Source organism: Mesoplodon densirostris, chromosome 1, assembly GCF_025265405.1.
Source record: "Mesoplodon densirostris isolate mMesDen1 chromosome 1, mMesDen1 primary haplotype, whole genome shotgun sequence".
NCBI classification, from domain to species: Eukaryota; Metazoa; Chordata; class Mammalia; order Artiodactyla; family Ziphiidae; genus Mesoplodon; species Mesoplodon densirostris.
In genome coordinates this window covers 133,158,968-133,176,388 of record NC_082661.1, presented here as the reverse complement: position 1 = coordinate 133,176,388, position 17,421 = coordinate 133,158,968, and the positions used below count along the sequence as shown (strand labels likewise).

Here is a 17,421-nt window from a genome sequence, read left to right as displayed (position 1 = left end):
ACAAAAAGACTGAGCAGTACTTAGACTCAGCTTTTCAGTACAGCAATGTCAGCTTTATAATTATTTTAAAGTATCAGAACAATTTGTCTTCATGTCATTATGATAACTTAACCATTAATTAGTGCTCATTGGCCACTTTCTAGCTCTCTAAAATCTCATCATATGGAAAGATTCTGTTTTATAATGAAATTTCTACTTAAATATCTGGATTCATTAAAATAAAACAGAAAATGGATATATAATAAAATAATAGAATCTCACCAATTTTTTAATGAAGCTAATGTTTTAAGTTCTCAATACTCCCTTTTTATTCAAGCCCAGAAAAATATTTTAAAATATTGTCAAAACCACTTACAAAACCTGATTCCCTTTTGATGTTATTTCCTGGTGAGCAACAGAAATGTAAGGTATCACCTTCCACTGTAATTATCTGTCAGTATTTTATCACACATGGTAGATGATGAGTTTTTCAAGAAAAGGGCTTGTGCTCTGTATCTCTTGGGGTTCACAGTAACTTGCACATGACAGGCACTCAATTTGAATGGACGCATGAATTTCACAATACACTTCTTTTGTTTGGGCAAGCAAAAATCAATGAGGTTGCTTTAATTTTTTTTTTTTCCCAGCTACGACATTCAAGAAACATTGACCATAGAAACTCACTTCCCTAATGGGTATTCCTATTCATATTTCTGGAATAGTTTCTGTTATAGACAGCAATAATTTTAGAAATATCAAAAACAAATTACAGCAAAGCCAAACACTGGGATACAGGTCAGATCCATCAGTTCACAGTTTGGTTTGAAAAACTTTCCCGAGTTTAAAGAAAAGTGACCTATCAGGAAGCCCAAAACTGACCAATTTTCCCAGTATTTTTTGTAGTTTTAGTTAGCATCAAAATAGTCTTCTCACAACCTCTCAGACAAGTGTCAACTCCCTGGCCTCATTACAGACCCAAGGGGGTTCCACAATCGTGAAATATCAACAGAAGCTATCCAAAATGCTCATTTTATAATGTTAAGTGAATAAAACAGTATAAATTCTAAATAGAATATATAGGGACTCCCCTGGTGGCACAGTGATTAAGAATCCATCTGCCAATGCAGGGGACACAGATTCGAGCCCTGGTCCGGGAAGACCCCACATGCCATGTACCAACTAAGCCCGTGAACCACAACTACTGAGCCTACATGCCACAACTACTGAAACCTGTGCATCTAGAGCCCGTGCTCTGTAACAAGAGAAGCCACTGTAATGAGAAGCCCACATATCACAACAAAGAGTAGGTCTTGCTCACCACAACTAGAACAAGCCCACGCACAGCAACGAAGACCCAATGCAGCCAAAAACAAATAAATAAATTTTTTAAAAATAAATAAATATAATATATAATATGAATGCAGTTTGTAAAACAAAACTGTCATTCATTTATACATATAGAAGACAGACAGGAGACACATACACATATATATTAATAATTGTTATCTCTAGGTGGAAACAATATCAGTAATTTTTATTTTCTTCTTTATTTTTTCTTTTTTCAACAAATATATTTGTAAATTTTGTAGATTTGTAGATTATTTATAAATAAACATATATGCCTTTTGTAAAACTTTAACTGCATGCACAAACCATCTATAATATGATATCCAGGTTTTTTAGATGTATATACATGTGTGTGTGTATTTGCATAGTATATACAATAAATGTGAAGAAAATTATCCAAAAAAAGTCAAACAATGTTCTAGACTCTTTTCCAAACACTTTAATATAAATCTCAGCCACACAATAACGTACATATATCCAGTCTACATCATAAATTTATCACTATTTTTAACCTTTTTACAGATGAGAAAAACTGATGACCTTGCCCAAGTTCATACCACAGGGTAATGACAAAATCCAACTGGAACTCTCTCAAAATCCTTCCCTGCCTTCTTTCTAGTACCTCATGTCCCTTACATTGTTGGATGCCTATCGATGGGATAAAATGAAGACCCAAAGTTATTATCAAAGAGAAGTTTCACCTGGCACTTTACCTACTGCTTATTTTAACAGTTTGCTAGAGGCTCTCCCTCAAGGATTTTGATCTTTCTGATTTACTACTTACTACTTTACTCCTCCCCCCAAATTTGAACTGCATTATAATCCATACAGTCAAGTAGTTATAGGGTATTAATTTATTTAGTAAAAGTAAGTTTAAATGAAAGTAACTTATTTAATAAAATCTTGAATAAATTGAGTTACTAACTTGAATTCCTTATAAGTTAAAAACATCTACCCAATTCTACTTCTGGTTGTCTCTTTCTTCTACTTCCATCTCCATCTTTCATTAAATGTTTATTTAATCTCTGTGAAATTATAATTCTTCCCTTCCATCTGAGCCACAAGTTTATCCCTATATTGATATCAAAACTCTACACTTCACAAACGCTCAAATTCTATCTCATTATTTCCCTGAACGTTTCCCAATAAATGTCTTGGTTTTGAATCTCCCTTTGCCATTATAACAAAGAAAAACATTCAAGAGAGATTTTGTTCTTTCTCATACTTTCTCTATGAAGTATCATGTTATCCTTCTTTTAAGGTACTTTCTGGTTCTTCTAAATATTTCTAGTACTATTTCTCTAAATCAGTTTTTATTTTCTTTTTATCATTAACTCCGTTCTCCTTCCCCATGCACAGTCTGAAATTTGTAATCTCTAGGATTATGTCACTCTTTAGCATTTCTCTGCCCACCAACACACACACACCCACATTCCTACAACAGTTTGCTTGCACCAGTTACTAAAAGCTACTGCTCTGATTCTCATGGAAGGGGCTGGTTCTCAGAATAACTTGGGGACAATTTCAAAACTGCAGAACCATCCATCTACCATCATTTCTCAAATACCACCTAATATTAACTTTAGTTCATAAAAAAGTGAAAAAAAATACCATAAACATAATAAGGGATAAACTAAGCACTATTTTAAAGAACTATTCTCAGTGTATTAGTACTCTTTCTTTACGTTTCTGATATCTATGTCAATTTAAATTACCTGCATTCTCTTTAGGATTCCAAGAGTAGTGAAGCAGATTCACCAACTAATTTAGGCCAAACTGGCTTAGAAATGCTTTTTTTTTTTAATTGTAGAAAATAAAAAACAAGAAGTAACTACTTTCACTCCACAGATGTTAAAGAGAAATGTGAAAACAAACAAACAAACACAACAAGACAGAACCAAAAACACATTTTGGGAAGTAGGAATAAAGAAGGAATGAACAAAAAATATAGCATCATCTCCTAAAATCTTAAGGATTGTGGGGAGGGTAGGGGGCAGAGAAAGGAGAAAAAAAAATTTTTTTTAAGGAATGAAGTAATATATTCCAAAGGGTAAGGAAATGAGCAGACTCTAAGAAATATTAAGAGGACTTAAAATCAAAATAGCTGAGGGAATTTCCAAAGGCTTTTAAATAACTTAGAGAAGGAAATACCCTTTAAAGTTCATCTTCAATGCAAACTGTGAAGAAAAGATATTGTTTATAGCAACTCTCCATAAATTTAGGACACAAATATATATCTACGTTTGTAAGAATACAGTGGATTAAAAATTAAATAGCACATGGGACTATCATTTATAGAGTGGATTTTAAAGTTTTATTTGGTTTAATCAAGGAAATGTGAATTTAAAACTACAATGAGGTACCACTAGACACCTGTGTGAATAGCTAAAATTCAAAAGACAAATAATACCAAAGGTTGGCAAAGATGTAGAGTAACTAGAATTCTCATACAATGTTAGAGAGAATGCAAAATAGTACACCCACTTGGAAAACAGTTTGGAAGTTTCTTATAAAGTTACCATAAAGCCCAGTAATCCCACTCCTAGAAGTAAAAACTTATGTCCACACAAAGACTTGTATATGAATATTCACAGCAGTTTTATTCAAAATATTTATTTCATTTCTGCCCCAAATGGATACCCAAAGTTAGAATCAGACTCCAGAGGTTTTAAAGGTTTAGTGCTCAACAAGACTGCCCTAACTTCAGACACTAGCTGCAAGTTTGGGGGCTACCCACACTTATTCTAATTATTCTAATTAATGAGAACAGCTCATGGAATTCATGGAAAGTGCTTTGCTTATGAGTACAGTTTTATTATAAAGGATACAATGTAGGAATATTTAAACATAAGAGATACTTACGCCAAAGTCTGGGAGGGTCCAGGATGGGGAGCTTCCATGCCTTCTGCCTGTGGAGTCAGGGACCATCACTATCCCAGCACATCAATGTGTTCACCAAATAGGAAGTTATACCAAACCTCATGGCCAGAGTTTTATCAAAATTTCATCATGTTGACATGACTGATTAAATATTGGCCTCATGACTGAACTCAATCTCTGGCTCCCCTTCCATCCTTGAAGGTTAGGAGCTAAAACATCCAACCCACTGATCACGTGCTAGTCCTTTCTGGTGACCAGTCCCCACCCTGATGCTATATTGGGTCCCCCAACCGCAACATGAGTCACCTCATTAACGTAACAAAGTCATTCTTATCACATAAGAAATTCCAGGATTTTTTAATCTCTGTGCCAGAAACTGTGGACAAAGACCATATATATTCCATCATACCACAATACCTAAAACCCCAAATCAATCAGGGAATTGCCCATCAGTCAGGGAATGGATAAACTAAATCATGGTATATCCACATGATACAGTATTTCTGAGCAAAAAAGAAAGAAAAAACTACTGATAAATGCAACAATAGCATGAACCTCAAAAGCGATAATGTTAAAGAAGAAAGCTAGACATGACTATATAATCTATGATTATATTAATATGAAATTCTAGAAAACAAAGAACTATAGAACTATAGTGATGGGCGTATGTGTGTGGAGGGGGCAGGGTTGGAAAGGTATGGGATTTAGTGTAAAAAAGAAGGATGTAATTTTGCAGAGAGTTAGAAATATTATTTTCTGGATTGTAGTAGTACTTACATAGTTGTATTATATTTGTCAAGACTCATCAAACTCTACACTTGTTATGAGCAAATTTATTGGGTATAAATTTTACCTAATTAAAGCTGATATTCATTTTTTTAAGTTATTGTTTTAGAACATGCTATCCAGCCTCATAGACTAGAAAATAAACATTTTTGGTCCTCTTTTCTGAAAAGAAGTAAAAGCCTAAATGTTACTAACCTAAATCAACATCAGTAAAGATGAGAATTAACTTGTTTTTAAGTATAAATAGATTAGAAAATATGAACAGCACAGTACTGATTATGCACGAAGAAAAGTGTACTTTGCACAACATACCCAAGCAACACATAATGACTCAGCAGTTAAATATGGCAAAATAGCAAAATAAAATTAGACTTTATTTAAATGCATTAATTACCATATGCCATGATAAGATTTACATGAATAGAAATAAGCAATAAAAATCAGTGAAAATAAAAACGTATGTCTCATAGGAAAAAAAACTTGACATGGGCCTTGGAAATGATTTTTTGGATATGACACCTAAAGCACAAGCAACAAAGTCAAAAATAAACAAGGGGGACTATATCAAACTAAAAAGCTTCTGCATAGCAAAAGAAATGATTAACAAAATGAAAAGACAAGCCATGGAATAGGAAAAAATATTTTCAAAGCATACATCTGATAAGGGCTTAATATCCAAAATATATAAAGAACTCATACAACTCAATAATGAGAGAACAAATAGTCCAATTAAAAAATTGGCAAAGGGGCTTCCCTGGTGGTGCAGTGGTTGAGAGTCCACCTGCCGATGCAGGGGACACAGGTTTGTGCCCCGGTCCGGGAAGATCCCACATGCCGCGGAGCGGCTAGGCCCGTAAGCCATGGCCGCTGAGCCTGCACGTCCAGAGCCTGTGCTCTGCAATGGGAGAGGCCACAACAATGAGAGGCCCACGTACCGCAAAAAAAAAAAAAAAAAAAAAAACAATTGGCAAAGAACCTGAACAGAATTTTTTCTGAAGATGACATACAAATGACCAATAGGTACATGAAAAGGTGTTCAACATCACTAATAATTAGGGAAATACAAATCAAAACCGCAATGAGATATCTCTTCATGCCTGTTAGAATGGCTGTCATAAAAAAGACAAACAATAACAAATGCTGGCAAGGATGCGGGGAAAAGGGGACCCTTGTTCACTTGGTAGGAATGTGAGCTGGTGAAACCACTAAGGAAAACAATATGGATGTTCCTCAAAAAATTAAAAATAGAACTACCATATGATCCAGCAATTCTACTTCTGGGTGTATATCTAAAGGAAATAAAAACACTATGATGAAGAGACATCTGCACCCCATGTTCATAGCATTGTTATTTACAATAGTCAAGACATAGAAACAACCTAAGTGTGCATCAATAAATGAATGGATAAAGAAATTGTGGTATATATATACAATGCAATGTTATTCAGCCATTAAAAAAACAAGGAAATCCTACCATTTGTGACTACCTGGATGGACCTTGAGGGCATTATGTTAAGTGAAATGTCAGACAAAGACAAATATTGTATCATCCCACAATATGTGGGATCTTAAAAAAAAAAAACTCATAGAAAAAGAGATAGATTTGTGATCATCAGAGGTAGACGAACTGGGGGGGAGGGGAAACTGGATGAAGGTGGTCAAAAGTGCAAACTTCCTGTTATTAGATAAGTAAGTACTAGGGATAGATAATACAAAACATGACAGCTATAATTGACACTGCTATAAGTATATATGAAATTTGTTGAGAGTGGATTCTAACAGTTCTCATTACAAGGAAAAAAAACTTTTTTGTATCTATATGAGATGATGAATGTTAACTAAACTTACTGTGATAATTATTTCACAATATTTGTAAGTCGGATCATTATGCTGTACAACTTAAATCATACAGTCTGTGTGTCAATTATATCTCAATAAAACTGGAAAAAATTTAAATTAAAAGAACATACTAACACTTGTGTTTGTTTGTGTTTAATTTGTGGACAAAGACTTCTAGATAGGTGCAAAAATAAATCCTCATTTGCAACACAGAACGCAATGTTCAGTATGAGTTTTGATACAGATAAAAAGGAACACGATACTTAAAAGAGAATCAAGTGATGGAGGTGTATTGATAAACATAAAGATTGCTTCCAGGACTATAGAGCTGATAATTTCATTCATATTTTAAGCTTTTAAATTATCAGCTGTATTGATTTAGTACTCTAATTTTAGTGTTGACATGAAACAAAGATGGTTTCTTTTTTTAGGCTTTTATCTTGAACACAGTGTCTGGAGTTTAAAAAGGATGTCAAATTCAGAACCAGACAGATCCATCTCCTGACCCTAAACATGTCCTAAGGTAAATCGCTTGAGGAAGTTGGACCCCAAAGATAACAGGCAGAGAATTGTGAAGTGTGTCCATATTCCACTGGGGATCAAAGAAGCCTAACTAAAAGAATTGTGTTTATTACATTACAAATTTCCTGGTTACTAAGGGAGAGGAGGCTGCCTTCAGAATCTTACATGAGCATCTCTGAAGATGGAACCTTACCTTTATATTTGTTATACAGGGCTGACTCACATGACAACTTCTTTTTGAAGGGGCTATTTTATCTTGAAGATTATTAGTTTGGAGGAGATAAGGTGATTGACAGTAGAAAGAATCAGAACAAGTGAAATTCCTTAAAAATTTATTGACAAATAATTTTGCCTATGTTACACATAATAAAAAAAACTTAAAAATATACCTCTGATGATGATGAAATGTTTGTTTTGTTTTGTTTACTAGTTTTGTTATTGCTTTGTGATATAAAATTTGTTTGGAGCAAGTGAAGAAATACTTTATTATCATTGACCATTTTTATTAAGCCCAACAGTCACATAGCCATCTCTAAAGCACATAAAAATAAATCTTTGGTCTACTCATATTTAAATGTTATTAAGGTGATAGTGATGGGAGATTGTTAATTGCCCCCAACAAGAAGAGCCCTGAACACTCTTTGTTCAATTTCAAGTGCCTCATTACTAGATATTTGCAGACTTCGAATAAAAAGCGGTCAGAAGGGCTAAAGGCTAAAGTGATTCATTCATATGAAAAGGTCAAAAGAACATCAAGGAAGGCACACAATTAATCCTCATTAATCTGGTCTCAGGTTATTTAAAATCAGGGTTTTGTGGAAGTCAGGGAAAACCTGGACTTTGACACAGTCTATGCATGAATGAGTTTGAATTAATGGTGATCAAGGGTTACTGAGTATCTTTACAATGGATAGTTTTAAAAAGGCAAGATAGTCCATTCTGGATAATTTGGGGACAAAATAATAAACTAGTTGTGTCTTGTTATGTTTATTCCTCAACTTTGTACATACCAAAAAAAAAAAAACTGTATTTTAATCACTTCACTCAGGGATGATTTTATGCCTAAAAAACTGGTTAATGCTAAACACATTCAAAATCAGCTAATGTATAAAACATAATGCTAAGATTTACATTTACAGTAAGAAGATTTTCAAAATAATTGAAATATATCTCATATATGTTTGAAAAACTATCTGATAAGGGGTTAATATCCGAAATATATACAGAACTCATACAACTCAACAGCAAAAAAACAAATAATCCAATACAAACATGGGCAAGGGACTTGAATAAAACTTTTGCCAAAGACAGGTAAATGGCCAGCAGGTACTTGAAAAGGTGTTCAAAGTTACTAATCATAATGAAAATGCAAATCAAAACCACAGTGAGATACAACCTCACACCTGTTAGGATAACTATTACCTAAAAAACAAAGGAAAGCAAGCACTGGCCAGAATGTGAAGAAAAGGAAAATCTTTTATACTGTTGTGGCAAATATAAATTGATGTAGCTACTATGAAAAACAATATGCATGTCCCCCCAAAAAATTAAAAATAGAATTACCATTTGATCCAGTAATCCTACTTCTGGGCATATATCCTGAATTGAAATCAGGATCTGTACTCCCATATTCATTGAAGAATTATTCAAAATAGTGAAGACATGAAAAAAAACTAAAGGTCCATCAACAGACACATGAACAAAGAAAATCTGATGTATACCTATAATGAAATATTATTCATTCTTAAAAGAGAAGGACATCCTGCCATTTGCAACAACTTGCATGGATGTAAGGGATATTATGCTAAGTGAAATAAGCCAGACACAAAAAGATACATACTGTATGATCTCACTTGTAGGTGGAACCTAAAATAGTCAAACACATAGAAGCAGAGAATAGAATGGTGGTGCCAACAATTGAGAGGAGGGGAAAATGAGGAGGTGTTGATCAAAGTGTACAAAGTTTCAGTTATGCAAAATAAGTTCTGAAGTTTTATTGGACAACATAGGGCCTATGACTAATAATATTGTATTGTATACATAGAATTTGCTAAAAGGGTAGACCTTACGTTAACTGCTCTTACTACAAAAGGAAACAAAAAAAAAAACAAAGGGGGCAGGAAGAAACTCTGGAGGTGATGGATAAGTTTATGGCATTGATAGTGATGATGATTTCAAGGGTATATACTTATCTCCAAACACATCTAGTTGTATACATTCAATATCTACAGCTTTTTGTATGTCAATTATACCTCAATAAAGTAGTTAAAACTAAAATAAATTAAATTAAGTAAGAAGAAGAAAACTGGATTCATAATCAGATGACTGCTTGGTAAAGATACAGTTAGAACAAAGGTAGGATTGTATTCATTAAAGTAAGGATAATTTGACCCAAATTTTAAAGAGAGGTTACAATTAGTTCCATCCATTAAGCACTGATTCTTATTACCTTTAGTTACAGTCACTTTCTCACCTTCACCCTAGATATCGAGATGCATAATTAACTTGCAGGTTACATCATCACCTATTCAAATTATATATTGAGGATAAAGAAAATGTGATATATATATAATGGACTATTTCTCAGCCATAAAAAAAGAACGAAATAATGCCATTTGCAGCAACATGGATGAACCTAGAGATTGTCATACTGAGTGAAGTAAGTCAGACAGAGAAAGAAAAATACTATATGATATCGCTTATATGTGGAATCTAAAAAAAAAAATGGTACAAACGAACCAATTTACAAAACAGAAATAGAGTTACAGATGTAGAAAATAAACTTATGGTTACCAAGGGGGAAGGGTGGGGAGGGATAAATTGGGAGACTGGGACTGACATACACACACTACTATATATAAAATAGATAACTAATAAGAACCTACTGTAGGAGACCTTCAAGGTGCTGCAAGTGTAAGACATGGAGATCACCTTCCTCCCCACAGACACACCAGAAATACATCTACACGTGGAACAACTCCTACAGAACACCTACTGAACACTGGCAGAAGACCTCAGACTTCCCAAAAGGCAAGAAACTCCCCACTTAACTGGGTAAGGCAAAAGAAAAAACAGAGACAAAAGAATAGGGACAGGACCTGCACCAGTGGGAGGGAGCTGTGAAGGAGGAAAGGTTTCCACACACTAGGAAGCTCCTTCACAGGCAGAGACTGCAGGTGGCGGAGTGGGGAAGCTTCAGAGCCATGGTGGAGAGCACAGCAATAGGGGTGCGGAGGGCAAAGCGGAGAGATTCCCGCACAGAGGATCGGTGCTGACCAGCACTCACCAGCCCAAGAGGCTTGTCTGCTCACCCGCCGGGGCGGGTGGGGCTGGGAGCTGAGGCTCGGGCTTCGGAGGTCGGATCCCAGGGAGAGGACTGGTGTTGGCAGTGTGAACACAGCCGGAAGGGGGCTAGTGCACCACAGCTAGCCGGGAGGGAGTCCAGGAAAAAGTCTGGAGCTGCTGAAGAGGCAAGAGACATTTTCTTGCCTCTTTGTTTCCTGGTGCGCGAGGAGAGGGGATTCAGAGCACCACCTAAACGAGCTCCAGAGACCGGCACAAGCTGTGGCTATCACCGCAGACCCCAGAGACGGGCATGAGATGCTAAGGCTGCTGCTGTAGCCACCAAGAAGCCTGTGTGCAAGCACAGGTCACTGTCCACACCTCCCCTCCCTGGAGCCTGTGCAGCCCGCCACTGCCAGGGTCCCGTTATCCAGGGACAACTTCCCTGGAGAAATCACGGCGCACCTCAGGCTGGTGCAATGTCATGCCGGCTTCTGCCACCTCAGGCTCACCCCTCATCTGCACACCTCCCTCCTCCCCGGCCTGAGTAAGCCAGAGCCCCCGAATCTGCTGATCTTTTAACGCCTCCTGTCTAGGCGAAGAACAGACACCCTCAAGCAACCTACACGCAGAGGCAGGGCCAAATCCAAAGCTGAACCCCAGAGGCTGTGCAAACAAAGAAGAGAAAGGGAAATCTCTCCCAGCAGCCTCAGAAGCAGCGGATTAAATCTCTGCAATAAACTTTATGTACCTTGCATCTGTGGAATACCTGAATAGACAACAAATCATCCCAAAATTGAGGGGGTGGATTTTGGGAACAACAATATATATGTATTTTTCCTTTTTCTCTTTTTCTGGGTGTGTATGTGTATGCTTCTTTGTGTGATTTTTGTCTGTATAGCTTTGCTTTTACCATTTGTCCTAGGGTTCTGTCTGTCCATTTCTTTTTTTTTTTTTTTTTAGTATAATTTTTAGTGCTTGGTATCATTGGTGGATTACTTTTTGGTTTTGTTGCTCTCTTCTCTCTTTTTTAATTACTTTTTAATTTTTTATTTTAATAATTAATTTTATTTTTATTTTAATAACTTTATTTTATTTTATTTTATTTTATTTTATTTCTTTTGTCTAACTTTTCTTCTGAGCGGTGTGGCTGACAGGGTCTTGGTGCTCCAGACAGGGGTCAGGCTTGTGCCCCTGAGGTGGGAGAGCCAAGTTCAGGACATAGGTCCAAAAGAGAGCTCCTAGCTCCATGTAATATCAAATGGCAAAAGCTCTCCCAGAGATCTCCATCTCAATGCTAAGACCCAGCTACTCTCAACGACCAGCAAACTACAGTGCTGGACAAACTATGCCAAACAACCAGAAAGATGGGGACACAACCCCACCAATTAGCAGAGGGGCTGCCTAAAATCATAGTAAGGCCACAGACACCCCAAAACACAGCACTGGACATGGTCCTGCTCACCAGAAAGATAATATCTAGCCTCATACACCAGAACACAGGCACTAGTCCGCTCCACCAGGAAGCCTACACAACCCACTGAACCAACATTAGCCACTGGGGGCAGACACCAAAAACAACAGGAACTAAGAACCTGTAGCCTGCGAAAAGGAGACCCCAAACAGAGTAAGTTAAACAAAATGAAGGAGAAAGCAGATGAAGGATCAGGGTGAAAACTCACTAGACCAAACAAATGAAGAGGAAGTAGGCAGTATACCTGGAAAAGAATTCAGTAATGATAGCAAAGATGATACAAAATCTTGGAAATAGAATGGAGAAAATACAAGAAACGTTTAACAAGGACCTAGAAGAACTAAAGAGCAAAGAAACAATGATGAACAACACAATAAATGAAATTAAAAATTCTCTAGAACGAATCAATAGCAGAATAATTGAGGCAGGAAAAGAAATAAAAGACCTGGAAGATAAAATAGTGGAAATAACTACTGAAGAGCAGAATAAAGAAAAAAGAATGAAAAGAATTGAGGACAGTCTCAAGGACCTCTGGGACAACATTAAGCACACCAACATTTCAATGATAGGGGTCCCTGAAGAAGAACAAGAAAGGGGGGACTGAGAAAATATTTGAAGAGATTACAGTTGAAAATTTCCCTAATATGGGAAAGGAAATAGTTAATCAAGTCCAGGAAGCACAGAGGGTCCCATACAGGATAAATCCAAGGAGAAACATACAATGAAACATATTAATCAAACTATCAAAAATTAAATACAAAGAAAAAATATTAAAGGCAGCAAGGGGAAAAAAACAAATAACATGCAAGGGAATCTCCATAAGGTTAACAGCTGATCTATCAGCAGAAACTCTGCAAGCCAGAAGGGAGTGGCAGGACATATTTAAAGTGATGAAAGGGAAAAAGCTACAGCCAAGATTACTCTACCCAGCATGGATCTCCCTCGGATTTGACAGAGAAATTAAAACATTTAGAGACAAGCAAGAGCTAAGAGAATTCAGCACAACCAAAACAGCTTTACAACAAACGCTAAAGAAACTTCTCTAGGCAGGAAACACAGGAGAAGTAAAAGACCTACAATAACAAACCCAAAACAATTAAGAAAATAGTAATAGCAACATACATATCGATAATTACCTTAAATATAAATTGATTAAATGTTCCAACCAAAAGACACAGACTGGCTGAATGGATACAAAAACAAGACCCATATATATGCAGTCTACAAGAGACCCACTTCAGACCTAGGGACACAAACAGACTGAAAGTGAGGGGATGGAAGAAGATACACCATGCAAATGGAAATCAAAAGAAAACTGGAGCAGCAATTCTCATATCAGACAAAATAGACTTTAAAACAAAGACTAACACAAGAGACAAAGAAGGACACTATTTAATGATCAAGGGATCAATACAAGAAGAAGATAATAACAATTGTAAATATTTATGCACCCAAAACAGGAGCACATCAATACATAAAACAAATGCTAACAGCCATAAAAGGGGAAATCGAAAGTAACACAATCATAGTAGGGGACTTTAACACCCCACCTTAACCAATGGACAGATCATCCAAAATGAAAATAAATAAGGAAACAAGAGTTTTAAATGAAACATTAAACAAGATAGACTTAATTGATATTTATAGGACATTCCATCCAAAAACAACAGAATACATTTTCTTCTCAAGTGCTCATGGAACATTCTCCAGGATAGATAATATCTTGGTTCACAAATCAAGCCTTGGTAAATTTAAGAAAATTGAAATCATATCAAATATCTTTTCCAACCACAACACTATGAGATCAGATATCAATAACAAGAAAAAGTTTTAAAAAATACAAACATATGGAGGCTAAACAATACACTACTTAATAACCAAGAGATCACTGAGGAAATCAAAGAAGAAATTTAAAAATACCTAGAAACAAATGACAATGAAAACACAATGACCCAAAACCTATGGGATGCAGCAAAAGGAGTTGTAAGAGGGAACTTTATGGCAATACAATCCTAACTCAAGAAATGAGAAACATCTCAAATAAGCAACCTAAACTTACACCTAAAGCAATTACAGAAAGCAGAACAAAAATACCCGAAAGCTAGCAGAAGGAAAGAAATCATAAAGATCAGATCAGAAATAAATCAAAAAGCAATGAAGGAAACCATAACAAAGATCCATAAAACTAAAAGCTGGTTCTTTGAGAAGATAAACAAAATTGATACACCATTAGCCAGACTCATCAAGAAAAAGAGGGGAAAGACTCAAATCAATAGAATTAGAAATGAAAAAGGACAAGTAAAAACTGACACTGCAGAAATACAAAGGATCATGAGAGATAACTACAAGCAACTATATGCCAATAAAATGGACAACCTGGAAGAAATGGACAAATTTTTAGAAAGCACAAGCTTCTGAGACTGAACCAGGAAGCAATAGAAAATATAAACAGACCAATCTCAAGCACTGATATTGAGACTGTGATTTAAAATCTTCCAACAAACAAAAGTCCAGGACCAGATGGCTTCATAGGCAAATTCTATCAAACATTTAGAGAAGAGTTAACACCCATCCTTCTCAAAATCTTCCAAAATATACCAGAGGGAGGAACACTCCCAAAATCATTCTATGAGGCCACCATCATCCTGATACTGAAACGAGACAAAGATATTACAAAGAAAGAAAACTACAGGTCAATATCACTGATGAACATAGATGCAAAAATCCTCAACAAAATACTAGCAAACAGAATCCAACAACACATTAAAAGGATTAGACACCATGATCAAGTGGGGTTTATCCCAGGAATGCAAGGATTCTTTAATATATGCAAGTCAATCAATGTGATATGCCATATTCACAATTGAAGGAGAAAAACCATATGATCATCTCAATAGATGCAGGAAAAGCTTTCAACAAAATTCAACACACTTTTATGGTAAAAACCTTCCAGAATGTAGGCATAGAGGGAACTTACCTCAACATAATAAAGGCTATATATGACAAGCCCACAGCCAACATCATTCTCAGTGGTGAAAAACTGAAACCATTTCCACTAAGATCAGGAAAAAGACAAGGTTGCCCACTCTCACCAATATTATTCAACATAGTTTTGGAAGTTTTAGCCACAGCAATCAGAGAAGAAAAAGAAATAAAAGGAATCCAAATAGGAAAAGAAGAAATAAAGTTGTCACTGTTTGCAGATGACATGATACTATACAGAGAGAATCCTGAAGATGCTACCAGAAAACTACTAGAGCTAATCAATGAATTTAGTAAAGTAGCAGGATACAAAATTAATGCACAGAAACCTCTTGCATTCCTATACAATAATGATGAAAACTCTGAAAGAGAAATTATGGAAACACTCCCATTTACCACTGCAACAAAAAGAATAAAATACCTAGGAATAAACCTACCTAAGGAGACAAAAAACCTGTATGCAGAAAATTATAAGACACTGATGAAAGAAATTAAAGGTGATACAAAGAGATGGAGAGATATACCATGGTCTTGGATTGGAAGTAACAACATTGTGAAAAAGACTTTACTACCCAAAGCAATCTACTGATTCAATTCAATCCCTATCAAACTACCACTGGCATTTTTCATAGAACTAGAGCAAAAAATGTCACAATTTGTATGGAAACACAAATGACCCCGAATAGCCAAAGCATTCTTGGGAAAGAAAAATGGAGCTGGAGGAATGAGGCTTCCGGACTTCAGACTATGCTACAAAGCTACAGTCATCAAGACAGTATGGTACTGGCACAAAAACAGAAATATAGATCAGTGGAACAGGATAAAAAGCCCAGAGATAATCCCACACACATGTGGTCACCTCACCTTATTTTTGATAAAGGAAACAAGAATATACAATGGGGGCCTCCCTGGTGGCGCAAGTGGTTGAGAGTCCACCTGCCGATGCAGGGGATACGGGTTCGTGCCCCGGTCTGGGAGGATCCCATATGCCGCGGAGCGGCTGGGCCCGTGAGCCATGGCCGCTGAGCCTGCGCGTCCGGAGCCTGCGCGTCCGGAGCCTGTGCTCCGCAACGGGGGAGGCCACAACAGTGAGAGGCCCGCATACCGCAAAAAAAAAAAAAAAAAAAAAAAAAAGAATATACAATGGATAAAAGACAGCCTCTTCAATAAGTGCTGCTGGGAAAACTGGACAGCTACATGTAAAAGAATGAAATTAGAAAACTCCCTAAGACCATATGCAAAAATAAACTCCAAATGGATTAAAGACCTAAATGGAAGGCCAGACACTATAAAACTCTTAGAGGAAAACAAGCAGAACACTCTATGACATAAACCTCAGCAAGGTCCTTTCTGACCCACCTCCTAGAGAAATGGAAATAAAAACAAAAATAAACAAATGGGACCTAATGAAACTTAAAAGTTTTTGCACAGCAAAGGAAACCATAAACAAGATGAAAAGCCAACCCTCAGAATGGAGAAAATATTTGCAAATGAAGCAAATGACAAAGGATTAATCTCCAAAATATACAAGCAGCTCATGCAGCTTAATATGAAAAAAACAAACAACCCAGTCCAAAAATGGGCAGAAGACCTAAATAAACATTTCTCCAAAGAAAATATACAGATTGCCACCAAACACATGAAAAGATGCTCAACATCACTGATCATTAGAGAAATGCAAATCAATACTACAATGAGGTATCACCTCACACCGGTCAGAATGGCCATCATCAAAAAATCTACAAACAATAAATGCTGGAGAGGGTGGGGAGAAAAGGATACCCTCTTGCACTGCTGGTGGGAATGTAAATTGATTCAGCCACTATGGAGAACAGTATGGAGGTTCCTTAAAAAACTAAAAATAGAACTACCATACAACCCAGCATTCCCACTTCTGGGCATATACCCTGAGAAAACCATAATTCAAAAACGGTCATGTAGCACAATGTTCATTGCAGCTCTATTTACAATAGCCAGGACATGGAAGCAACCTAAGTGTCCATCGGCAGATGAAAGGATAAAGAAGATGTGGTACATATATACAATGGAATATTCCTCAGCCATAAAAAGAAACGAAATTGAGTTATTTTTAGTGAGGTGGATGGACCTAGTGTCTGTCATACAGTGTGAAGTACGTCAGAAAGAGAAAAACAAATACCGTATGCTAACACATATATATGGAATCTAAAAATATATGTATATGGATCTGAAGAATGTAGGGGCAGGACAGGAATATAGACACAGATGTAGAGAATGGACTTGAGGACATGGGGAGGGAGAAGGGTGAGCTGGGATGAAGTGAGAGAGTGGCATGGACATATATACACTAC

General features: G+C 36.4%; 1 non-coding gene across 1 annotated transcript; it reads left to right on the top strand.

Moving 5' to 3' along the window:
• Nucleotides 1-6,963: 6,963 nt before the first annotated feature.
• Nucleotides 6,964-7,090, top strand: LOC132501769 (small nucleolar RNA SNORA40). Its single transcript, XR_009534313.1, has one exon. It is a non-coding gene; the product is annotated as a small nucleolar RNA SNORA40 (small nucleolar RNA).
• Nucleotides 7,091-17,421: the final 10,331 nt, after the last annotated feature.